Source organism: Lepisma saccharinum, chromosome 7 (assembly GCF_977018435.1).
Source record: "Lepisma saccharinum chromosome 7, izLepSacc3.1, whole genome shotgun sequence".
NCBI classification, from domain to species: domain Eukaryota; kingdom Metazoa; phylum Arthropoda; class Insecta; order Zygentoma; family Lepismatidae; genus Lepisma; species Lepisma saccharinum.
In genome coordinates this window covers 3,030,676-3,057,028 of record NC_139235.1, presented here as the reverse complement: position 1 = coordinate 3,057,028, position 26,353 = coordinate 3,030,676, and the positions used below count along the sequence as shown (strand labels likewise).

Below are 26,353 nucleotides of genomic sequence, written 5' to 3'. Positions count from 1 at the left end.
CCCGATTATCCTATCTGTGCATGAAGTGGACTTAAACAAGAAAAAACTCAAACACGACAATGAAAAGGTGGGAAAACTTTGTATTAACGTTTGTAAATACATATAGGCCTACATACAAAAAAATCACTATCTTCTGGGATATCATCCCCATGTGGCCCCTTACGGCGAGCCCTGATGTAGGTAGAAAAGGGGAAGAGAGAGGGAGAGAGAGATTGAGTCACATGCATAGAACGTTGTGTAGAAGCTGCGGAAATGGGTACTACATAAATTCCACATATATTCCCATGTACATAAGTATCGTAATTAAAACTCATAGAGTGTATGTTTAAGTTGTATATTAAACGCCACAGGTCAAAACAACAACAAAAAACACAATTTTGTGTAATTTACAGCTCCAAAACATCCACTCACGTCACAAAGAATTTGATATATCATCGTGCATTTATTACTGCGCCATCTCGAAATTAAGTTCTAACACTAGAAATTACGCGTATTGACGAGTAATAACTATAGTGAAATTATTCTCAGATGGAAAAATTACTTTTCCCGCGAATTTTGACATAAGATGATTGGAAAGAAAATACACAGGAGAAGGGGAGTGCAGTCATAATTGAATTTCCCCCGCCCAGAGTTTAATTTTTCACCAACAGGTGAAAATGTGGCGCTGACATAACACCCATAAAAGTCGGACATGCGCAACTATTAAGTTTATATAAGGATTTGTCAACATGAACGATCCTTTTGAAGCTTAAATATACGTGATCAGTGGTTGCCGAAGCGTTTCCCGGTATGTTGTTCACCGTGCCCTAAATTTCAGCACCACTTTTCCACCTGGTGGTGATAATTTGAACTATTTTTTCCCCATCAGCATTCGCTGTGCCATTGTCTCCATAGCCTCTATACCAATTTTCACTGCAATCAGATGCTTCGAACGGGCTCCAGAGGGCAACTTCAATTATGAACCCCTGCCCACAGTTGCCCCTGTTCTAAAGTTTTGCACACTGCTCTGTCACTTCTTTGCAAACCAAACAGACGTAGTATCAGATCACACAAGTTAACGTCTCCATGCCGGTTGGACGCGAGATGCAATCCTGACAAGCAGAGAGCTGGGACGTCCTTCGCTAATTGTGAATTACAAACGACCCGTCAACCTTTATGATTGTTGTATCCAGCGCACAGCAAGGCGTATTAGGTGTTTTATACAAACAGGCAGGAAGTAGCAAGCAATTAATATGGCATGGGTTCCTTCAGATGTCGAGACGGTGAAGCGACAGGCACAATTAAAGATGATTGCCCGTGGCAGAGGACACGAAATCAGCTGGCTAAGCAGAAGTGAGCTGGTGTCGCATACAGTGGCGCGTTCAGATTTTTTTAATTTCCATATTTTGCTTTTTTCTTAATTTCTGTCCTTCATCCTCTCTATTCCTTTCTCTAGTCTCTCTCTATATATGTTTTTTCGATTTCTTTATTTCTGCCCTTCATTTTATATATTCCTTTCTCTCTGTCCATTTCCATCCCTTTCTCTTTCTCTATTTCCGTCCCTTTCTCTTTCCCTATTTCCGTCCCTTTCTCTTTCCCTATTTCCACCCCTTTCTCTTTCCCTATTTCCACCCCTTTCACTTCCCCTATTTCCGTCCCTTTCTCTTTCTCTATTTCCGTCCCTCTCTCTTTATTTCTGTCCCTTTTTATTCTATTACTGCTCTCTCTTTATTTGTCATTCATTCTTCCTATCTCTGTCTTTATTTCCGTCTCTTCCTTTCTCTCACTTCATCTGTTCCATTCTCTCAATTTCCCTTACTCTTTCCTTTTATTTTATTCATTCATTCTACCTATTCCTTTCTCTCTATTTTCGTCTCTCACACCTTCTTATTTCTATCCACACTTTTGTCTCTATTTCGGTACCTTACTCTTTCTCTTTTTTCTGTCCCTAATTCTATATATTCCCATCTCTCTCTCTATTTCCGTCTCTTACTGTTCATTTTATTTCTATCCCGCATTCTATATATTCCTTTATCTCTCTATTACTGTCTTTTCTATTTTTATTTCTGTCTTTTATTCTATCTATTCATTGCGCTTTCTCTATTTCTATTTCACTTAATTTCTGCCCCTCATTCTCTTCATTCCTTTCTCTATTTCCACTTTTTAATATCTCTACTTATTTCTTTTTCTTGTTGCTTCTCTTTGAGTGTGATTCTTGTTCATCTATAAGTGATTCCGAAAATGTCTTATATTGCCTCTTGGGTGGGTTGGAGGGGTGAAATAGAACCCAGTGGCTACGCTATTTTTTACATTATTATCTCGAACCAGACAAGGTTCGTGTATGCTAAGCCTCGATCTTGTCTTCAAGAGTCTTTCCTGCCTGTATCTTGTATTTGTTTTTTGTTCTTTTTGCTTTCAGCTCTGCTGACACAAGATTACTTATCAAAGTCATTTTACACTTACAGGACTAGACCTACAGTTTTAAAATAAACACCACAGGAACGAAATGTTCTCATTCAGAGACAAGGCATCAACATGGGCGTCACCAGATATATTTGGGGGCTCAGGCCACTATTTGGGAGAGAGAGAGGGGCTCAGGCCACCGACAAAGTCGGGAAATTTTCGGGATGTGAAATGTTCAAAATTTCCCGAATCTCTGGAAATCACGAATTCTACACGTCATTTTAACTTTAAGTGATTGTTTTCGCATTTCTGATACAAAAACGAACAATTTTCGATACGTTCCATACATTTACAATGCAGAAAATGTTGAGAATTAACGACTTTTAAAAATGACCATTCGGTATTTCCCGACTGCTCGGGATCCCGAAATGTCGGGAATTCATTTCCTGAAGTCGGGACTGGGACGGGAATTTTTGTTTCCCTATCCCGGTCCAGACTTTCCGGGATCCCGCACACCCCTACCATTTTCTAATATTCGAAACATATCCTATATATGTTCATTGTTGGATAACAAGTTCTGGGTCAGTTCTAGACATGTATTAGATATCCAGAATTGTATGTATTTTGGATATCCAGTTTTGGACAAGATCTGGATATGTTTTGGATATCCAGAATTGGATGTCTTTTCGATATTCAGTTTTGGCAGATATCTGGCGACGTGTTGGGTATTCGGAATTGGACAATGTTTCTTACAACCAGTTCTACACACGTTTAAGCTGTGTATTAGATATCAAGAATTTGTCGAGTTTTAGATGTCCAGTTCTGGATATCCTAAGTCGTCCAATGGATATTCAGAATTGGATATCCAGAAATGGATATCTAATGGACATTCAATGGGTATCCATAATATCCATGGATCTGATCTGGACATTGTGGATAACCAACGGATATCCCAGGAAGATTTGTGCTGTATGGGTTTGTTCTTGGCTTAATGTGAAAAAATGATGTGGTTCTGTGTTTTACGCTCATTGTTTTCGAACCAACGCAATTTTTATGTGCATTATTGTGTTCCAGTAGTAACTGAACCTCGTATCTGTTTTACAGGCGTAGGGTCTACGGACTGGTTCAACTCGCCAGGGCAACAACGTTAGCCAATACGCTATCAAGGATGGTGCAGCTGGGAAGTAGATGTTCTCTTTATCTCACTTTAACTTTGCCAAACCTGGGCTCTTCACTCTTACGGGAGGGTGAGTAGGAATGTGTGTATGTGCGTACCTTGCGTGAACAACACGCATATTTCTAATCTGTGCTTCCACTCTCCTAAATAACACGTGTACATTTTTCCTCCTCTACCCTGGAGAATTGAGTTTTATAACTCCTGTTCCCCCTCTGAAAAAAATGCATTCCACCCCCTGCCCCCGTGGCCCACGAGTTTTTTCAGTACGGGTAACATGAATATTTCTTGTTTCGTGAGAAGGCAGGATGTGAAGGGGTGGAGGAATGAATGTGTGAAAATGCGTAAATGTGCGTGTACGCTTTTTTCCCTCTGCAGGAACAAAGAAAGCAAAAACAAATTATTTTGTGTTCCCTTCCTCAGGTATCCATCACTTCTGACACTGGCGCCCATCGCATTTCACACATGCTTCCACATGCGTAATGTGCGTAAGAGTGAGCAACGCTAGATGTTGCCACCTTCGAAGTATTACGAGGCGTTTGATTTAATTTATATTGCGTAGCTTTTCTGTCACTTTTGGCTATCCGTGGCGATGGAGATGAATGAGATGAGATGGATAGTAGATGTTAACAGACGTAACTGCTCTTAGCTCTTTAGTATTTAGTTCTAGAAATTATAAATTAATTCTAAATATAATTTACTTCTAAATACTATAAAGCTAAGAGCCGTAGTATATGCTTACTGATTTAACGGCTGTTAGCTTTTTAGTATTTAGTTCTAGATATTATAAATTCTAAATTTTGTGAGTTAGTTCTAAATTTTATAACTTAGTTCTAAATACTAAAAAGCTAACAGCTGTTAACTCGGTAAACATTTACTATGGATGAAGGGACAATCAAAAACATATTATTCACTGAGAATGTAAATGTTCTATGTCCAATTTTTCATTTTTCAGAAGAGACCTTTAAAGTTTGACATGATATATTTACTGAACCTTTGTCAACATTGCGTTGAAAGTTTGTATCATTGCAAAGGCTGATATATTGAAGCCTCTCTATAAAGAAGTAGTTGTTTGATTAGATATTTATGCTGTAATTAATTATTGAAATTTGAGATACACGCAACACTAGCTTTGATTTGAGTGTGCCAGTCTTCTGTCTACCAGATAGAACATTGCATTTTAGAAATTCGATTGATTGTTTCATCTCCATTACAGAAGAACTAATCTCATTATAAATTTGTCACTCAGTAGCAAAGTGAAATAAATCAATTCTGTCAATCAACTTCTTCGATTCGACTATTACTCAAAATTTTTGTCTGTTAAAAATAAAACTAAGAACCGAAGTCCACTACTACTTCTAAGCAGCTCCTACAGATGACTGAGGTTAGAATGCAAGTGTTTTACCTCATGGACAGATGGCGCTTCTGGTTGATTGAGGAAAATTGACGTAAAGTGTCATTGGCTGTTGGATTTTGCATTCTCGTGGCTGCTTCCAAATTTCGTAGATGAACCAAAAACACTCGCAATGTGTCAGAATTGGTTGTATATGGAGGCATCAGACGATAGCAGAGATTAAATAATTGCATCGTAAGTAGAGCATAGCCAAAATATCTCGATTTGTTCATAATTTGGAGGTAGAACAGTTACACTGTCAATATATGATATGTGGACTACACAACATAAGCCCTGTAGGGAATTATACTGGATTACACTTTGGACATGTATGTATCCACCTAAAATGGTGGATCAGGTCCCTTTATTGCAATGTGTGCTATAGGAAGGTTGTTTTAATACATATTGGATTGCTTCTATGTTTCTCACACCACATCCAAAAATGATAAACTATTCAATTCAACTATCCTTTATTGAAATGAATAGTGCATCATTTTTATATGTGGTGTGAGAAACATCGAGGGAATCTATCATGACTCGTAAAAAATAAAATGCACCTTCAAACTAGCGGCGCTCACTGACAGCTATTTATACAAGTGCAATCGATCATGTGCTGTGCGTAGTTACTAATTTTGCATTTATTTACGGAAAATTACGCATTTCGTTGTCATGAGTTTTTAAATTTATTAAGTACTAATAATACGAGACCTCTTCTAAATAGAATTGAACGTATTGTCGTTGATCAAAGCATTGAAAAGTCTGTCGAGGATTTTATTTACCTGGTTTGCCATCTATTGACAATATTATAAACTGCTGCGCTATATTCTTTCGGTAAGGAAACTGCAAAGTGTGTTCAAAGAGTATAACATTTGATAAGTCTTTCATCATTTGAGAAGTATGGTTTGAAATGTATTTAAGGTAAAATACGGCCATTGTTATCCCATCTTACTTTAACTTTCACTTTCAATTATGTGAAGCTGATAACGTTCATGTGAGCAGGAAATCTCTTATATTGTAATTCAACGAAATTTTTTGTAGGCATTTTGTGTTTCATTATCAAATGTTTATAAACGCCAAATGCTTCGTCTCTCAAATTGTATCTTAGGAAGCAATGCTATTTTAAGCCCCGATCAAGATTCTTCACCTACAATATATCTAGTGGCGTTCCCAGGATTTTTGAAATGGCAGTAGGAGGGGGTGCGTACAATTTTCTTTTAGAGAATACTGGACTAAAGGCTTTGATCAGGCTCGAGTGAAATTTCAGACTTTTCAATACTTCCAATAAGAACGACTTTCAATTCTTGATTTTATTGGGCCTTGAACACTATGTTTCAGTGACAATTGAATCGTAACGGTAAAAAAGTGACCTGGAAGAAGTCTACAAGTAGGTTAACAGCGGTGGGTTAGCAACACTGCCTAAAAGTTACAGGGGGCCATCGAGGGAGACAAGAGACGCGAAAACTGGTTTAAAAAGAGGATGTTAGGGTGGTGTTTGTAAATTACCGAGAGTGGAATGCCACACATTGGGCAGGTGAAGGCAGAACCAAAATTCTATTGAGAGAATGCGGCTGGCTTGAAACAAAAGAAAGACGCGCGCAACCTTGACAGAGCAGAAAAGCCCGCGACTGGAACTCGGCTGCCGTGTTTACCTATTTCCCCCCTTTTTGTGTGAATCCCCCTTTCAATTCTCTTCATTCCCTGGCCCCCTCTTTTCCCCTTCCCCCTCCGAGCACACGTGTAAGTTGTGTGTGTTTATGCAAGTGTGACCGCAGTGGACGCTGGGAGTACAATGGAATGTATGGTGAGTGCTCCTTCCCCGACTTCACGTCCACCCCCTCCCCCCTTTCTGCCATCCCAGCCCTATATTTTACCCTTTCTGAATGGGATGACTTTTTTTTTTTGGCATGCAAGTTTCCGCTGACTGCGGATGTACGAATAAAAGAAGAACAATTTACAGGCAACAAAAACAGAAAAGAAAAACAGCCTGCGAAAATTTGTATTGATACACACAAATAGATTGTTACAAAGTACATGGAACAAATAGTTCAAGAAAATGATAATAGATGGCGCTGAATATTAAAAGTTGGATTCCATTAAGTTTTCCCACATTTCGGGCACAAATTAGACACTGGAACTAATGAGTGTTAAAATGTCTATAGTTGTAAGAGATGGAAAGCTTCAAACAATAAGAGAAAAGAGATACAAAACAAAGAATAGAAGTAATCTGCAACTCTCATAGAATATTTTAATAAGAAAGTCGATCAGAGTGAGAAGAATTTGCAGGACATTACTTAGTTCCTGAGCACGCCTGTTCACTGCGCTTGGCTGGTATGGAAAACAGGATCTGCAATATTACTGCAAGAGACAACAGTTCCATACAGATTAAACAGCGGTAGCGAAAGATCAGGCGAAATCAGAGCTGGTTCGGTGGAAGCACACAGTGGTTCGAATCCCACTATGAATTGTAGCTCGTCACGATTAGCCTATCTGTGCATAAAGTGGACTTTACACAAAACTCAAACAAGCTCGAGTCCCCGTTTAGCCTGAGATTTTCGTTTAAAAAGGAAGCAGCATTGCGCATCATTTGAACTCAAATATCGCGTTCATTGGTTGTCCTAGCCATTAGGATGGTAAATTGCGAACTGAATGCACTCAATCGCAAAAGTTAGCCTCATGGTCTTGATGCCTATTGACGAAGGTTATTTACAAGACGTCAAAAACCTTTGCAGAAGCTGATGTCGTTATCTGGTCGCTAAAATGGTTATGTTCCAAGTTAGAACGTCCCAATTCACGAACTATGACGAAAGTTTCCAATTCTAGAACTGATATTTTTACGCGGAATGCTTGAAGTAGAATGTTCCCAACTAAGGAACCGCTGCTAATTGCCTAGCGAAGGAAGGGGGATAGGTGGGGATCGATTTTTGAGAGGTTCTTATCGTTACTGCATATTGCCCTACCTACATGTATGTCCAGTAGAAAAACTACCTACATGTATGTCGATTTGCAGAAAATGTACTGTGCTATACGGGGAGTTTCTTCTTTCCTCTAATATATTTTGAGTATATTGCAGATCTTTTGCTTGTAGGTTAGCAGTTCCACAGGTGTGCGTAATGTCAGCTATTTCAAACGCCAATTCATCCTCCCCCGAGGAGATTAGTAGGACTTCCAGGTGTGGAAGACATTTTGCTGAAATGTTCAACTGGTAAGCACCAGTTCCTGAGATGACACTGTTTTCACAGGAATTTCCACAGTTTCTCAGACAGTACAGTTTTCATTGGAATTTCCGTAGTTCCTGAAGTGCCACTGTTTTCATTGGAATTTCAATAGTTCCTAAGATGGTGCTGTTTTCATTGGAATTTCCATAGTTCCTGAGATGATGCTGTTTTCATTGGAATTTCCATAGTTCCTGAGATACTGCCTAAAGGCAAAATTGATAATTGCCCCTGGGCTCCTTCCTCCTGAGTTTTTGGCTCCCTTTAAGTTAAACATAAGAAGTGTAGACAACGTGAGATTTGTATCTCAGATCTCATTTCAATTTCATATTGAGGCTACGTTTACGATAAACTGCGTAGCTATAAAGATATGAGATGAGAGAATTTTCCTACTGATTGCCATTTGCGAGTAAGTTAATTCTGTACTTCGGAGGAGACACATATGTCAAGTTGCCCGGGTCCCTCATGCTGAGGTAATACGCCACTGTTTATTATTGCAGACGTCGTCATATTATATGTTACTGGGAACCAGATTTCTGTTTCGTAAATCCATTTTTTAAATATCCGATACTATCTGTTGATTTTTGGGATTACATAAAATTTCAGAAGTAGAGAGAGAGAACATAGCGGGGCCCCTACACCGAATTGCGAGGGCGGCCGCTACGCCACTGGTTTGAGTCTAGATATTGCCATGGCACAGAGAACGAGACTGCTTGCACGAGACGATACTGTGGAATCCCACGTCTCGATACTATTTCTAGAAAAGAATACTACACACCAGTGTGTCCAGTGGCGGCGATTATGGGGGGCGAGGGGGGCAATTCCCCCAGTTTTTGCCACTTTTGCCCCCGCACTATGCTAAATCATATCTACAAAGGGAAATATACTGTCTTTGTCCCCTAGTTTGGGCACCTTGCCCCCCCGGTTTTGAAACCCAATCACCGCCACTGAGTGTGCCTATTGCTAAAACTGCGACCCTTCATTCCTCATTACTGCCTTGGTGAAACTGAGAACAGAAGTTCGACGGGGAATTCTCTTTACTCGTTGTCCCGTTCCTAATGCTGCGTACTGGTTGCTTCTGACATGCACATATACCCGCTTCAAGGGGCGATGTGCAACTGGACAAACACACGACGTTCGCCTGTTTCTACAAGGGCGCTGTTTCCGTCTGCTTTGGGCACGATTGTATGAAACGACGGAACTTGGTCGAGGGAAGCTGGGGCTTCAAAAGCTTCGGACTTTGAAAGTGTGAGGAAGTGGGCAGAGGATCTGCGCCACTGCGGTCAGTGTTGCCACCATGAGGGAAACATTTCCCCCGTTTCCAGATGTCCACTTCATGACAATGTGGAGGGAAATTTATGACGAGACAATCTTAAGGGAACGACCACACTCGGACGAACCCTTTGCTGGCGAAATTAAGAGTAGATTACTTAACGCGCTCAGCCAGCATAACTTTTAATCACATCATCAGTTAATTGGCGATTTCGCATTGTCAACACTTCCACGGATATGTCCATGTGTATAATGTATAGTATCCAGAGATATAAACAAGGGCATCATATATGTACAGGGTGTCAAACAAGTATTGGGACAAAATTAACTGTAGATAATAATGCGTCAACTATCTGTATCTACAGAGCTACCAACGTTACAAGGACAAAATTTCGTAGTCTGGTAGGCCTACTTGCCAGGGGTTCCGAGTTCTAACCCCGGCTTGGGCGTGGGTGTTCTTTGTGAGTGTCCCTTCATCTATTTCATCACTCATCTTCGCGATTAGCCAAAAGTGACAAATGCGAAGTAAAATAAACCAAATCAATCAATTGATAGACCTACCCATTGCTACCTCTCGCCTCCCTGATGGCGCAGTGGCCATAAGGAAGCATGCTCCACTCTGCCCCTCCCCTCCACGCGAAAGTACGGCGCACAGGAGTGGTGGGTCTGCGCAGGCTTTTTTTTTTTTTGCTTGTGGTTCCACTATAGCATCGTTGCCTTGTAATCAAGGGGTCCCGTGTTCGGTACCCGGTGGAGGCCCATGTAGGTCCAGTCCGGATTAGCCTATCTGTGCATAAAGTGGACTTAAAGCTTCAAATCAACCAAGCAACCATTGCTACCTCATCATCATGTATCGTATACCAACTCTATCGGTCCCTTCTCTCGCCGTGAGAGACAGTCCATCAGAAGTGAACTAGCGATATACTTATTTACTTCTGGAATGTAGGAAGTAGCAAATGATAATTTAATGAAACATAAAAAAATAATTGAATGTCGTTCGTTTGCCGATAGATATCGATATTCGATATCAATTGACATCATAGCAACATAACTCAAACAATATGTAGGCTCCATACACGGGTAAAATGTCTACAGGATATTTTAATAACTCTTAGTTATCTCAATGTAGCTATTTATTAAACTATGAATACTACAAAGATAAAATATTGTGCAATAAAATATTCCAAATTATATTCTTAATTTTATATAAATTTATTATCAATTGCAGTATTTAAGCGATTAGTTTCGGTAACAGTTTCATACATCGGAGACACATTTCTTCAATTTTACACAAGAAACTACTTATGGAAATGAGTTTCTCCAAGGTTTACAACGTTCGTCGAGGTATTTTCTTTCATCGTGGAATATATTTGACCGGGAAATCATGTATTTTTCAAGAGAAATATCTCACCGACGCACAATTGCCATTATTTCATTTGCTTGCCCTACGACAACCGGATGCTGCGTACGTTTGATGACGTAAGCTCCTGTCAGTGTTTCAACTCCCCTTTTTTTTTACTATGCTTGCCTAACGTAACCAAACCTAACCAAACCTAACCTAACCTTATCGGAAATGGTTCGTGGGGCTATCCGTGAATGGTTCGTTGGGCTATCCGTCAGCTACCCGTGCATAATGTATAATTTCCACCGGTGACGAACTCCATAGTAGGTATTTTTCGGCGAAGAAGATTGAAACACTGCATACCCACAACGTGAGTCAAGATGTGCCCGCCATATTGTGTGTTCCGGAAGCGAAGAAGGGAATAAGGAAACAGCTCTCAGAATGTGAAAAATTGCGTTTGTTTTCGTGTAAAAAGCATAATGGCACCCTGAACTATGTTCCGCAATACACAATTGGTAAGTACGAACCATGCGAAACACAAAATATGCGATTTTAATGTGTGTCCGATCTATGAAACTGGTACCTTAGTTTCTTTATAATCGAATAAACCATTGTTTTATTTTCAAGTCTGGTTTAAAAACAATATATTATGTAATTGGTATTTAAAACTGTTAAGAATTACAGAAACAATGCATTGTATGATGTGTATTTGATTGGTGCTGCCACCTGGTGGCTGAGTGTAGAACTTATGACTGTTGCTGAGTAGTATGTGCGAACCACGGAGTATTCTGTGTGAGCTGTCTCAACTGCAAGGACGTTGGTTTTTACTTGTTCGTTCTTTTTTCTTTTGTAATGCTGTTTGTACGCCAACTACAATATACGCTACAAATTGATACTTTGGACTATTTTCTTCAAATAACTTTAACAAAAACGAACGGAAAAATATTCACATCCTGACTAAATTAGACTGAATTAATTATACTTTGTGTCAATAGATGGCACTAAAATATTTGGTACCAATAATATGTCAAATTTTTATTAAACAAAGTTTAAAAATGTATTTTTATTTTGAAGAAATTTTTCAAAAGAAATGTTCTAAGTTAAAGTTTTCAACGCTTTTGTCCTGGTGTCCAATTATTTGGAATAATCTTTCATAATGTTTGCTTCCACGCTAGTGATATTTATACATTATGCTTTAACTAACATGGGTTTGTTATCGAATAGTGTGTTGTGGATTTAGTGCTCTTTTTGTAAACGTGAACTGATTCATGTTATTAACTAATAGAAAATTATAAAGAATTGCGGTTGTGTGTAAAGTTGTACTTTAAATACTTGATGTATTAGAACAGGTAAAGGGCATTACCATTCTGCTCAAAGCAAGGATATGTAATGAAAACACAACAAAGAGAAGCTTTCTCCTTGTACAAGTCGAGGTATTCAAGATTGGAATTATGTGAGGTCAGCCCCGTAGCCAGAATTTTATTTATCAGCAACCGCCATCTAAAGGCGAAAGTGTGTGTATGTGTTGGTGGGGGGGGGGGGGGTTAGAAACCCTGAAGATGAATTTCTCAGTATTATATGATTTCTTTTATTATGCAAGATGTGTAATCCTGTTAATGAAGTAATATTATTTCCACTTTACACTATATACATGAGATATTTGTAGGATTTCAGGGGCGGAGTGTTCAGCCCACCGAGCCCCTTTCTGGCTACGCGTCTGTACCAGGTGGACTTTACTTTGCTACCGGTACATCGCCTTGAATAACGTAGTGTGGAAAACGGCACAGTTCTGCGCGCTCTGGCTGGTTCCACTCGAAAATGATCCGCTAGAGGCGCTGGTGTTGAACCCGGTGCTTGGTATTCGTCTGCTTATAATGGAAGTAAATGGAGTTTTCGCTGCAAGTCTGATTCTTTTACATGAATCATTTCTATGAATGTGATAATTGCTATGATATTTGGTACAGTGGTCGCGAAGATATTAACAAACATTGTAGACAGTCGACCACGTCCTGTTATCGTCATACTTTCGTTAATAATACGGGAGAAAAAATACGCGTGGAATGCTCTTGGCAACTAAATTTTTGTGTATGAATTAGGTTCATTATTATCATCATCATTTCTTTTAAAGATATACACACTGAAGCATTTGTATTTTTTATATTTACTGTCTCTTTTCTTCCGCTTTAAACTAATCGCGGCGATGATGATAATGATGATTCCATGAAACGACAAGGGGAACCCCACAAAACTTTTTTAGTGGCATCGACATGAGTGTAAGGAAACTTTTAAACCAATGGGACAAGCGACACGGGATGTTCACACTGTCACACTAGTGACACACACTTCCAGACTGTAAACTAACATTCATTGCACGTGAGGGTCCAAACAGCAAACGACACGTTCATATGGTGTATTCGCGTGCTACTTGTTACTTCGGTCGGAAAAAGGAAGGGTGCTGAGACCGAAGCGACGCGCTACAGGGGGAGTTCCCAACTAAGTGACAAGCGACATGGTGCCTTCAGTCTATTGGCAAGCGTTCGCTGCAAATTGTGCGAACAACAGATAGGCGACACGACAAACCGCACATTACAACAACAGATCTAGGTGACACGATAAGTCACACGTGTCGCTTGTGCGTCGCTCAAACTGGGTCATTTCCTCAATAGCTTGCAACATGTTGCCGTGGTTTGTTGTTTGCGCATGCGCGATGCAATGAGTGTCTTGCTTTAGGGAGATTGCGCACCAAAGCGACAAGGGGCACGCGACACTTATCGCTTGAGGATTTCACCAACCGAACGCTGGCCTGGGCTTCCAGTCATGCCGCTACGATGTGAAATGTTGCTCTTGATTGGCTCGTTTCTAGTGTTGCCCACGAGACGAGACTTTGGCCTGTCTCGTCTCGTGGAAATGCTATGAAATGCTGTCTCGTTTCGAAAATATTCGTTTGTTCTCGGGACACATGATCAATCTCGTCTCGTCTCGAAATTTTAAAAGCCTGTCCCGTCTCGTCCCGTGGGCAACACTACTCGTTTCCAAGCAAGATGTGTAGCTTCGGTGTGAAAGTTGCCTTGGACGGAAGGACCCGTGTCGCTTTGCTGTGAAATCCTCGTATCGTTTGTCGCGTGTCGCTTTGGTGTAAAATCTCCTTGAGGAAACGGTGCAGTCAGAGCTTGTGTCCCTACGGTTCGAAAGGCTGCATTGATTACGGACTGCTCGCTTCCAAGCGACACTTGTGGTTTGTCGCCTCGGTATGAAATATCTCTCAGGATACTATTTATATTCTAATAACATAGAAAAATAAAACTCTAGTACACAATCCAACACCTGACGTCCGGAATCACTTTGCCATGTTTCTTCTTGTGTTACGCATGCTATTTATTTATTAATTTTATTTTACTTTTCTTTCCAAATTAATGTCATTTCGTGACTGCAAATCACTCCACAAATATAACTGTTTCCATCAATTCACGTACCGCCTTTCAAGACAAACAAATCTACATAATATATTCCAAAAACTAACAAAGCCGCATTACTTTCATAAGAAAATTAGCACCGACATTGATCGCACTGCCATCTATGCTTCTCATCCGTCTGGGGAACCAGTTTCTTGGGTCGTTTTCCACACTACGTTATTCAAGGCGCTGTACTACCGGTACACAAAAAAGTGACACGGTCGCTCAGACTGGGCAGTTTTCTCGACATGGTGCATAGTGTCGCCTCTGTCTGGTGCCGGCGCATGCGCAGTGAATGCTTTTCTACAGACTGGATGGGGCTTGAGTCGCCTGTCATTCGTCACATGTCGCCTGTCGCTTTTGTCTGAAAAGCTCCTTACGCTTCATGTTTGTGTAGGATCCACTTAATATTATCTTGCAGCTTCTTTTTCAGCAGATCTTTTTTCCGTTTAGTTTAATTTCTTATTTTCTTCTGTCCATTTTTCCATTAATCAGCACAGACAGGAAAAATGTCAAGTTCCTCTTCATTAGATAAGGTAATGCTAGTAACATAATGCAACGATCATTAATTTCATAAAACAACGCGTCACCGTTACAATTACTCCTATTACTTACTATCCAATTTCGTATTCCTAGCCATACTTTATATTCAGGGGGGAGAGAAGTTCGGGAGGGGTTACTTTGCATTGGAAGTCGACAGACTTGTTTGCTTCACCTAGTGTGTACTTTACACCTTTACAATTTGTACCCCCTCCCTGTATATTGTATGGGACATGACAAAGTAAGAAGTTACTGACGAATTACTTTACTTAAGTACTTGAATCGTTGATGTTACTTTTCCTAGTGTGTACTTTTCACGTTTACATTTTGTATCACTTCTGAATCACCCTGTATATATGTACAATATGGCCGGAAGTAAGAGGTTACTTACGCATTACTTTCAAAGGCAAGTAATCCGTTACTTTACTTAAGTAACTAGTTTCTTTGCTTTGACCATTACTGTTGCTTCTCCTAGAGCTTTTTTCACCCTTAACAATTTGTACCGTCATTTCAGAATCGCCCTGTATATTATAGGCAATATGACAGAAAGTAATAAGTTGCTTGTGCATTACTTTCAAATCCAAGTAACCCGTTGCTTTCCTTAAGTAACATCCCGAATTCTGGTTCCCTCACGATTCACTTCCCCTTAAATAAAGCTGAATTTGTACAGAGCAAGGCGTTACAAATAGCACAGAAGGTCATGAGGCAAATCTTCGGAAGCATCGAAGGCAAATACAGGCCAATAGGCGCACGATAAGAATTGCGGAATGCACAAATTATGAGATCTTTGTTTGCTTCCGCTTTCATTAACCGTAGTCACGTAGAGAAGCGAAGAAAGGGGAATTCGTTATCTGATTTTAAAATATGCATCGTCAGTTTGAACCGCTCGGCAATTGTTTGTATTGAAAAGGCTGCCTCAGCAGCTAGCAGAGTCATCTATGATTCTCCGCTGAAATGCTGGCTTAGCATGGCGTTATCCGCAGGAAACAACGAACAGCGCCGGATTGATTGTGCCAGGGGGTGAAATAAGCAATAAAGTAGCCCCTTCGGTGGCGTGTTCAGGAATTTCGTTTAAAAGGGGTCCATTGGCGTCGCCAGAAAGTTTTGTAGGGGAGAGGGGAGTCAGGCCATTAATAATACTTGATTAATATGTAGAAATAATAACAATATTATTACGGTTACAATCGTTATTATGCAATAATAACTATTATGAGTAGGGAAAGGATTTTTAAGGTGCAAAATTATAGTCGGGAAAGGAAAAAAAATGTTTTCAAAAATGTACTGATAAAATGCCTTCATTCAATGCTCTCTCTTTTTACGCCTTCTGTATATAATTCGCGCGGACCGCATAGAGAACTGTGGTTGCGCGCGGACCGCATAGAGAACTGTGATTCTGTCGAATAGATTTGTTGAAGTTTGTGTTTTCTCTCGCGGGTTTTGCTACATTATCTTGGGAACTATTGGGGCTGCTATTATTATATTATACCATTTTACAGCTCTCGTTCTGCTCTACAATATGAGACTATAGGATTTTATGTAGCTGCTCAAGAAGATTGAAATAATTTATTTTTCTGTCCAATGTTTTAACAAAACTTGAAGGGAAAGGAAGGAAAAGGTACTGAAGCATCAAAGAGGGGGTGAAAGGGGGATAACTGTGCTAATCTCACGAAAAGGTGCAACAAAGTGTGTTCATTTTACTTGATATCATGTCCTAATACATATCTCAAACGATCGGCATGAAAACAGCTATATTTTTGGAAAGATGCTCCACCTTAAAATCCGTTCCCTAATTATGAGTTAAAGAGGAGCGCTGGTATAGTCGGTAAGGCGTCTGACTGTCACGCTGGAGACCCCGGTTCGATTCCCTGCATGGGTAATTTCGGGTGGGGATTTCCCTGATAATATCCCTGCATAGACTGACTGTGGGGCTCAATCATTAATTAATGGGTGTATCTAGTCGGGGGCATAAAGGAAGCCGGAAAGTGGTGCTGATCGCATCACTATATCCGAGATCGAGATTGTGTGTGGTCCACATTTCCTTGGCTCGGTACAATGCACAGACGATACTTTGACTTTTTTTTAAAAATATTACATTCTGTTTCGGTAATCTGTGAAGCAAGACCGTGCAAGACGGTAGAGAAGAGGAGAAAGCAAGTGGGTGGAGCAAAGCAGACTTTGCATCCTGTGAGTTTTTCCACAATTGCGCACAATCTGTCCTAACCTTTACCGCAGAACGTTCAGATTTATACAACTCGTATCCTGACAATGACGCAACCAGGAGCCACCTTCGGGTAAGACAAATTGACAACCTTCCAGGCGCTCCGAATATATTTGTAGTCTTGACCTCCAGAACCCCCCCTCCCCATCTTTTGTTTTCTCTCGATTGATTCGAGAAGGAAATTGCCCCTCCTAGCATCATATTCCCAGAACTTGATGTTATTTTGTTACTTCGGAAGGAGGTCACTGACTGCATAATGGTCCGAAAGTTTGGAAGATGGCGTGCGAAAATAAAGAAAGCTTCGCCCCCCCCCCGCGCCCCAACTCCGCGATAAGATCGCCACGGCTATCAGAAAGCATCGCCCACTTTTAACAGCCGTAAAAGTAACACATCCGTGAAAAATGCAGCAGTTCGTTTATAACTTTTGTAACAAGTCGATTTCCGCTGGCGGTGTCTTGCTTCGGCTCGCGAGCTATTTCCTTGGCTGTTATGTAACGCCCTCTGCACCTTCTTCTTTTCGCTTCCATTTTTATTCCTAATTCAATAACGCTAGGAACGAAACAAGGAAATGAAACAGCAGACGCTCTGTGTTATTTCTGGGCTTCTTTACAGCGCCCCCTATCGATTGTCAATTTTTGTACTTTTATAGTGTCGCAGGTGCCTATCTGTCTCGGGCTGTGAATTAAGACTTTTCTTCCATAGGCTGGCACACACACACACAATCTTACTGTGTTCATACGGGAATTGGAAAGGTCCTTGGATTGTTCGTATTGTATACACACGCTTGTGTATGTGTTGCTGTACCTGTATTAACGAGGACCCGATCTGTTAACACACAGCAAATCGAGGACATATATCTCTTCGATCCAAGGACGTAGTTTCGATATCCTCATTGCTTCAACAGCATCCGCCCCTTTTCTCAAGCATAGTTCGACTCGCACAGATGCTCCTATGTGAACAGATCAGTGATCCTGTGTGTGTGTGTGTGTGTGTGTGTGTTTTTTCGCGCAGCACGAGCAGTACACCAGTAACCGTCCGACCATTTGAAGATCTTCAACATATTCTTGTGTGGCCGCGGTGGTTCAGTCGGTAACGCGTCTGACTACCCGGGTTCGATCCCCGGCCGGTTCAAATCCGGGAACTTTTCTAACGTTGGAAGCGGCCCCGGCGCCACCCAGTGTCGAATAACATACCTGGGTGAAACCCTGGGGGGTAAAGGCGGTCAGGGGCGTGATGCTGATCACATGACCCCCACTCACGACCGGATCAAGAAAGTGTGGGGCGTTACCCCCACACCCCCTATACGCCTTCATGGCGTGGTGCTATGCACAGGTGAGCACTTTACTTTACAACATATTCTTATACAACTAAAATAATTATGTGTAAAAGAAAAATATATTGGTTAGAAAAATAACAATAGGAAAAACAAGATGTTCTTTATCAGTAAAATAGTTGTACTGAGGGAAGTACTCGTCCAATACAGCCGAGTGAAGCCTCCGTCTCTTTCCTGCCGAGTGGAGCTCACGTCTCTTTCATGCCGAGTGGAGCTCCGTTTCCTTCCCGACGATGGAATATATATGTAACCCTGACGAACGGGTTCACGATGACTCATCTGTTGGTATCTGTGCGGTCCCAACCGTCGGTGCGTTCGGCTCAGCAAAGAAGGTTCGGAAAGACGAGTTCGATGCCAAGCCATTCCAAGGAGAGGGAATACGAAATGGTTGGATTAGCAAGAAGATGAGACGGTGCAGACAACGGCCGTTTTCACCCCTTATGCATCTCCCACTGTAAAGTTCCCGATGCAGATGAGAGCCTTGCCAGGAAATCGTGTGATTGGAGGTACTCGAAAGGGAGGGGAAGAAGGAAGAATTACTACCGCAATCACTCTGAAAAACGCGACAGCCGAAATGGGAACCCGGTCTCTCGCTCTCCAGGTTTCGTCCGCGGGCTAAAATAAAACGTGGTCCGTTTTGCAACCGTTTCTAATGTTCCACGTTCTTGGCTCCAGCCGAGGCACTATAAAATGCAAATTGTCCGTAAAATATTCATTTAACATGGACCCCGGACATAAGTTTACTTTTATATGCTCCACTCGAAAGATTATGCAACTTCCACCCCGTGGTAAAGACTTTATGTGTTTTGCACGGGAGCTGCGGGTTCAAGCCTTGGCACTTCTTCAGGAGGCACGCCGCAAATGAGGCGGGAAAAAGCCACGGGAGGTTAAATCAGAAATTACTATCGGCCGTAAAGGCTGCCTTATTAATGTTTCCTCCTGGGTCGTGAGTTCGAGTTCCGCCCTTTATGTGAACACCTCGGGGACTGCCCTTCTCCGATACTTGCGTAGGTTTCTGGTAGTGTGTGCTTGGTCCTGACTTTAATCCTGATCTGAGCAGAAATCCCTTGCTGATTCTCGGCGCAAGCTTGAGAAATTTCATGGTGCGCTCAATAAGTTCCCGGAATGATAATTGTATTTTGTAGACAATCTGCAGCAACTGAGTTACACTTACTTATCCTTTAAAGTGCACCAGAGCTATTTGTTACACAAATTTACTGGAGTTACCGTTGACATAAAAATTAACTCGAGTTATATTCTGTTAGAAGTTATCGTTAAAATTACAATATTTTGCTGTTTAATAAATATAGTGATTCCCGTATGTGGTTGCATACAGAGAGATTCTGCGTTTTTGGTGCCTCACTGATCGAGTAGTGGTAACGTCTGCAAGGGTTCGGATCCGACTTAAAACTATAGGTCCAATCTAATTTAGCCTTTCTGTGCATAAAGTGGGCTCAAAAACAAATTCAATCAATCTGTGTCTTTTGGGTTTACGTACTTTCATCCTTTCTGTTTACTTCTTTCCTCATTTTCGCCTTTCTGTCCAATGTATTGTGTGTTGTTTACTCTCTTACTTGTTTTCAATCCCTTTAACATCTTCTCTCTACTGTTTTCTAAATGTTTTATGTTTTTCTCTCCCTCTCTCACTTTTTTGTTATACCTCTTTTTATTCACCTCTCTGTCTCCTGTATTTACTTCTATTTCCCTCTGCTTCTCTCTCCCATCTCCCTTTCTACAGCTGGCTTTTATTTTTCCTCTCTCTAACTGTTTTAGCTTCTTTTATTTATTGTCACTTGTCTTAAAACATACCAAGACCAATAAACCTTTTTTCAGTATTTATCCCAATTGGGACAAAATGTTTTTATCCTTTGTAGAGGACTTAGGAAGCAAGGATCTTCCAAGTGGGTCACAGACCACAACTTCAACATCCGTAACGCATCACGGTGAATCTTCTATTCAGGTTGTTTCAGTGCGTACGTCGTCAAGTTTTACCGCTACCAAAGTGGTGGAGTTGGCACATCGCTCTTCGACGCCCAGAGATCCAGAGTTCGAAATCCGGCCTGGGCATTTGTGAGCGTTCCTTTCTCAACTTCATCTTATCACTCACCCTCATCGCCGCGATTACCCAAAAGTGTAAGAAAATCGACGCAAAATAACATGAACCAAATCTTCAAGTTCCTGAGTTACCTGCCATGTCCAGCACTGAATTATAACACTGCGGGGGGGGGGGGGGGAGGGGGGTGTTTATAGCACAGCACGCTACGACGCCAGGGGTCCCGGGTTCGAATCCATTGTTGATCTTTCTGAGTGTCATTTCATCATATCATCTCTCATCGTTGCGATTAGCCATTGAGTTGAAGAAAAGCGACGCTATGTAGCAAAAAAACCAAATCAATTCAAACAAATTTCAAATGCTTGCCTCATTCACCTTAACTACCATGTCAGTCATATTGACCGAAACTGGCGCATACCATTTACACCACGTCGGTCTTTGTGACCGAAACATGTGGCTTCACTTTTGTTCCTAGCGCGCAGTCGGTTACGAGTATAACAATGATGCGCATAAGCATGACCGACAAGGTGTGGGAGTCGAGTGCACATTAAAAGTTTCTTACAGGAAATATAAAGCGAAATTTTCGAAATTGCGAAATAAAGTCCAATAACCCCTTTGGCGCAGGACGCAAAATTCGTGAAATCACCATGGCAGTTAATGTCTAAAAACAGTATTACTTTTTGTTGCATTAAAAAAAGCTCGTTTTATTGGAACACGCTGCACAAGTATAGTTTTATTGGAACATCCTGTACAAGTGTCGTTTCGTTGAAACAACCTGTATAGTCACGGACACTTCTGGGTTGCAACGACCCTATTGAAGAAGCACTGAAGCAAGTCATCCATGTCTAACCACCAAGCCCCTTGTGACTAGACAACCCAACCAACATTGCAATTCTGCGGCTTGTATACCAGTCACGGGTATACATCTCTGTATGTTTATGTTTTTCTATTAATAGACAATGAAACAATTATGATAGAAATTAAGATGCATTTTCGTCTTCAGGTGTTGAGGAAGGAAACAGACTGACTGGAAGAAAGAAAATGTGGTGATATTGATATAGTGTTGGCTTTCATCAGTGAGATCTAGGTTCGATCCCCACCAAGGACAATTTTATATTCTTTTCTATAATGAAGAAGTATGTAATATTGTTTTCTATGCATTTTGACGAAAGGAATTTGTTCTTTTAATCTGTATTTTCATTCTTCTAATAGGTTCTCTATCACAAGGGGATATAGAGATTCTCTATCTAGGCGAAGGATATCTTCTCAATGGTTGCGTAGCTACGATTCTCCAGTCCCCTCCACCCACTTGTCTTATTCATTTACTTTATTCATGTCAACTCACGGAATACCATGAATCTAACGAAAAATCAGAGATATACTAGTTAGAACAAGAAACATACCTCGCGTCGAAGGTTCCAGACTCGAGTTCTTGCTTTCTTGTGAGGATGGGTGATTATTCCTGTGTGTCTATTTACCATCTTTGTCTAAAAAAATATTCTTCATTATTGCCGTGATTAATTTAGGGAGAGACTAAAGCGACTGAAATAACAAAAGTACAGAAAATTCAAGACGCTGTATAAGTGTCGTTTCCTTGGAACACCCTGTACAAGTGTCAATTTCTTGGAACACCCTGTACAAGTGTAGTTTCGTTGGAACACCCTGTACAAGTGTTTCATTGTGACACCCTGTACAATTGCATGTGTGCAAATTATTTGACGGTGCTCACGCCATTGCTTCTTTTACGCACCCGGACTCCATTCAGTTTTTTTTAAAGGACTGAATACACTGCTGCTTATCGTCAACCTCCCCCCCCCCCCCTTATCCCTCCACCCACTCCGCCACGTTGCAACATATTTTCCCCCGATTCCGGCCTGCCTTTCATTCTGTGTAAACTACCTGTTTTCCTTGGCTCCGCTGAGAATTCTTGTTTATTCTGAAGACGGGGAGAAACTCCGTAGCCGCGTGTGGATGGGGGGGAAGGGGGGCGCTTGCCAGAATGCTCCCTGGCACTGTCGACTCACATCTTTACAACTGTCGTTTTGAGTCCGTGCCAAGTTTCCTCTTGCACTCTTCTCTTCGTCTTTCTTTGTATGTATATCTTCCCCTTCCCCTTCACTTCTTTCTTATCGTCGACCAGTTTTTAATGTAACCCTCTTAATTGACGTGGTAGGAACAAGTGAAAACAAAATAGCAGTACCATGTAAAATGTACACTCCTGTTCAGATAAAGTGGCATATACTTCAAATGTCCAACGTTATAAAATGTGCCACTTTAGTGAACAGGAGTGTACCATTCTTCCAGGTACGTATCTAGAAATACATTTGGGGGCGGGGCGTCGGAACAAAGTGTTTCAATAATAATAATAATAATAATAATAATAATAATAATAATAGTAATAATAATATTTACATTAAAATACTTAAAGAATCGCGGTGGTCTAGTCGGTAAGGTGGCTGACTGCCACTCGGGGGACCCGGGTTCGATTCTAGGAGTGGGTGATCTAAGCTAGGAATTTTTCCCGCCTTGTCCCAGCATAAAGCGGCTCTGGGGCTCACCCAGCCTCAAATCAATGGGTACCTGGGAGCAACCTTGAGGGGCAAAGGCTGCCGGAGCGTGGTGCTGATGACATCACCTAAAAATGGCCAAGATCGAGAATGTGTGGGGCCCTATTGTATTGTTATTATTACACGAATAGGTAGAAACGGATATAACAGCACATAATGTTATTCATTACCTAGCTTATCCGAAGTTAAGATCGGCATAATTTGAATAAAAACAAGTGCCCTGGCAAAGAAATTAATGTCAAATAGACAAAGAATTGAATATATATTTAATAAAAGGATGTTATAACAAGTTGACGAAAAGTAAACTTCCAAATATATTTTATGCATATTATTATAATTAGTAGTGTGCATAAATTTTCTTTGGTACTGCAAAGAAAGTAAATTTTCATTATTTAATTTTTGTTCTTGGTAAGCCTTTCAGGCGGTTGCTCCCCCCCACAACAGTTTCGTTTTTCTCGAACCCTTTCCTGAAACCCCCACGTCGTACACGCTCACTTCCCAGACACACGAAGCGTCGCTGTCCGCCATTAGGACACGCACAATTTCGACCGATTGTTAGCGAACGCAGGAATTTGAACGGAGAAAAACCTTCCTCTGCGACTCCTTCGTGTTCATATCGAAAGATGTTGTAAATTCTATCGACAAGGAGATCGAAATAGCGTCTTTATTATACGGGCAAATTTTGGACGTGCAGGAATGAAGAAATAAGGCTGGTTCGCATGACGTTCATATCCGTTTCCTGTTCAGGAAATTCAGTTTCTTTTTATAAATTCCTTTGTTTGTGGTTTGTGAAACGCTTGTCCTAATAGCGTCTGCTTGTCTAGCATGAGGAGAATAGCAGTTCTTTGTTGGTACCAACGAGTTAGAATTATTAATAGGCTGAAGAGGCAAAAAGAACTACGTCAGCGCCGCTTGTGGTGGAAATTTGATTCTGAAGTTGAGGTTAACAGTGATGTGCGTCTACGCGTAAACAACGATAGTCTACATTCTACATGATAACTTAGCAAAGGGGCCATGGAATTAAAAGAAAATTATATTGCGTATCAGTTGCTGATGTGTGAAGAAAACTTTTCATACTCTTTCCTCCAAATTCGAACAATTTCTCACCTAGGAAGAAACCTAATATAAGAAATATTCTAGTGTTTTATGGGAAAAAAGACCACTCTTGCCTCACGACTGCCATCTGTTGTTGTTTTTCGCATACTATTTATCTTCTTCCATAGTTGATAATAGAAGAGAAGATACATTTTGTTGTAAATAGGATTCTTTTCAGTTTGTTAGGAACCAATATAGTTGAAAATGTCACTTTCCCTTCATGAAACCCTTGAAAATTAATTTTAATGCACTTTAGATTGTCTACGTAGCCTATGTAAACTACAACCGAATGTAATCTACGCGTAGATTACGTGTAGACAACGCATGTAGACGTAAACTTATAGTCTACTGCACATCACTGTTAACAGGTCACGCCAGCGAAGGGCGTACTCAACGAGGGAGCAGATGGGGCTGCAGCGATGCTCAATCAATGACCGGTAAAAGAAAATTCAGAAAAATTACATAAACTTTCTAGGAATGTACACGTACAGTGGGATCCATGAGTATTACCGTGCAAATTGTCCATCACCATGTTCATGCACATTATTTGACCCAATAAGAGCTTCAAGAAAACTCAAAACAAGCTGTTACATAGGATGTAAGGAAAAAGTTAATGAAAATAGTCATGGACAATTTGCCGAGCAATACTAGTGGATCCCCCTGTACACATCTTGAAAAGTAAGAAATCACAGCAGATAGATATTTTGTTGCGACATATTTCAACATGATGGATAAAAAAATAGATTTTTGTTTGAAAGTGACGCCCTGAATATTACATATTCAATGAGAGTGACATTAAGGGGCGTAGCGTGCATTAAGCATTGTAATCAATGTTTTCAAGTAAAGACAATTATAATATATTTAATATTCCACGAGCAATCCTAGAGCACGAAGTTTAACGTAGCTTGTTGTGGGTTTAGTATTGGATAATAATGCCAAGAGATGGCAGGGTAAGTCGCATGTAATCAACGCACTTGCCGCTCCGGCCAGACGCGATAGAGGTCATTGTTCTCTGCTAAACAGGGCCACGTCGCAGTGTGTGACTGTAACCTGCCGTGTAAGCAACCAGAAGAATGATTAGGCTCTGAGCTTTTAGTGCTGTGTTCAATATCTCGACTATGTCTTGATACGCAGGAACTATTATTATGTGATTGAAGTATTGATAAAATCAGTGTAAGGAATAGAATTCGCTAGTGCTTTATGTTTAAATACCATGATAAGAGTATAAATGTTTTTATGAAGTTGATTGTAGTGAGGGATCTGGTGAATTACGAAACTGAGAAATCGTGCATATAGTGTGACACGAATTGAACTGATTGTAAAGGTAATACATGCCACGGCTTTGCCTATTTGCAGGTAAATGTGGATAATGATCTATACTATTGTATCTCTATTGGCAGCTTTTGTGAAATTCATTATTTTTCAACAGTTTACGGCTGTTGAAGTTGCTGAAGAGGCACTGGTCAATGATCGGCTTATTGCTAGGATTTCGTACCGTTTACGTCACGCCACGTAACTGGTGACGGAAATTGTGGCTCCGGTTGGTAAATACAGTGTGCCCCAAATAAAAGTATGCATTCGATCTGGGTATACTTTTATTTGGAACACTCTGTATATACAAAACCGGCCAAGAGGACCTTGAAATATCAAGATGAGACACCGGCAAGTGGCGGCCATTTTGATGACGTCACCGTCGTTCAACATTGCACAAAATACGTTTCTCTCGCATGTATACTCTGTCCCAGCTTTCCATGGAGGATGGCCACGTCAGGCAAGGGGAGGAAATCGAGTGGGCAGAGCGAAGCAGTACACGCTGCTGGGAAGGCTGGTAGCTGTAGTCTGTCCCCCCCTCTAGTGACAAGTTCTTTTAGTCCAAAGAACATGATTTAACTTAAAAAAAGAAAGGACATGAGGACTCGTAGCATTAACTTGATGCCTCGTAAGTTTTTCAAATAAAATCAAAGTTCAGTTTTTACTAAGAACAAGAAGTATATTTTGCTTCTTAGCAAGAAAACTCTACTTATATGCGTAATTTCATTGGAATTTCAAAGAAATAACATCTTACAATTCAGCATTACCACTCTTTAAAACTCCACCCTCGAACTAAAAGTAAAACACAGTCGTAATTCCCATGGCATCAGCTCTTACAAGATATACACATACAGGTCAGCCACTATCCTGATATTATCAGTAATAGGTCTAAATATTGAATACCACAAGAATCGCATATTGAATAACAGAGATTAAGATTAATAACAATACACATTTGTACAACTAGAAAGGTAATTAGGAAAGAACAACAAGCATTTGTAGAAGAGGA

General features: G+C 40.7%; 1 long non-coding RNA gene across 1 annotated transcript in view; it reads left to right on the top strand.

The window, feature by feature from the left end:
* Positions 1-26,353, top strand: part of LOC145990113 (uncharacterized) — a 529,338-nt gene that overhangs the window by 155,651 nt on the left and 347,334 nt on the right. The window contains exon 2 of the long non-coding RNA XR_014441931.1: positions 3,487-3,629. This is a non-coding gene — a long non-coding RNA (uncharacterized LOC145990113). The remainder of the gene's footprint in view (positions 1-3,486; positions 3,630-26,353) is intronic.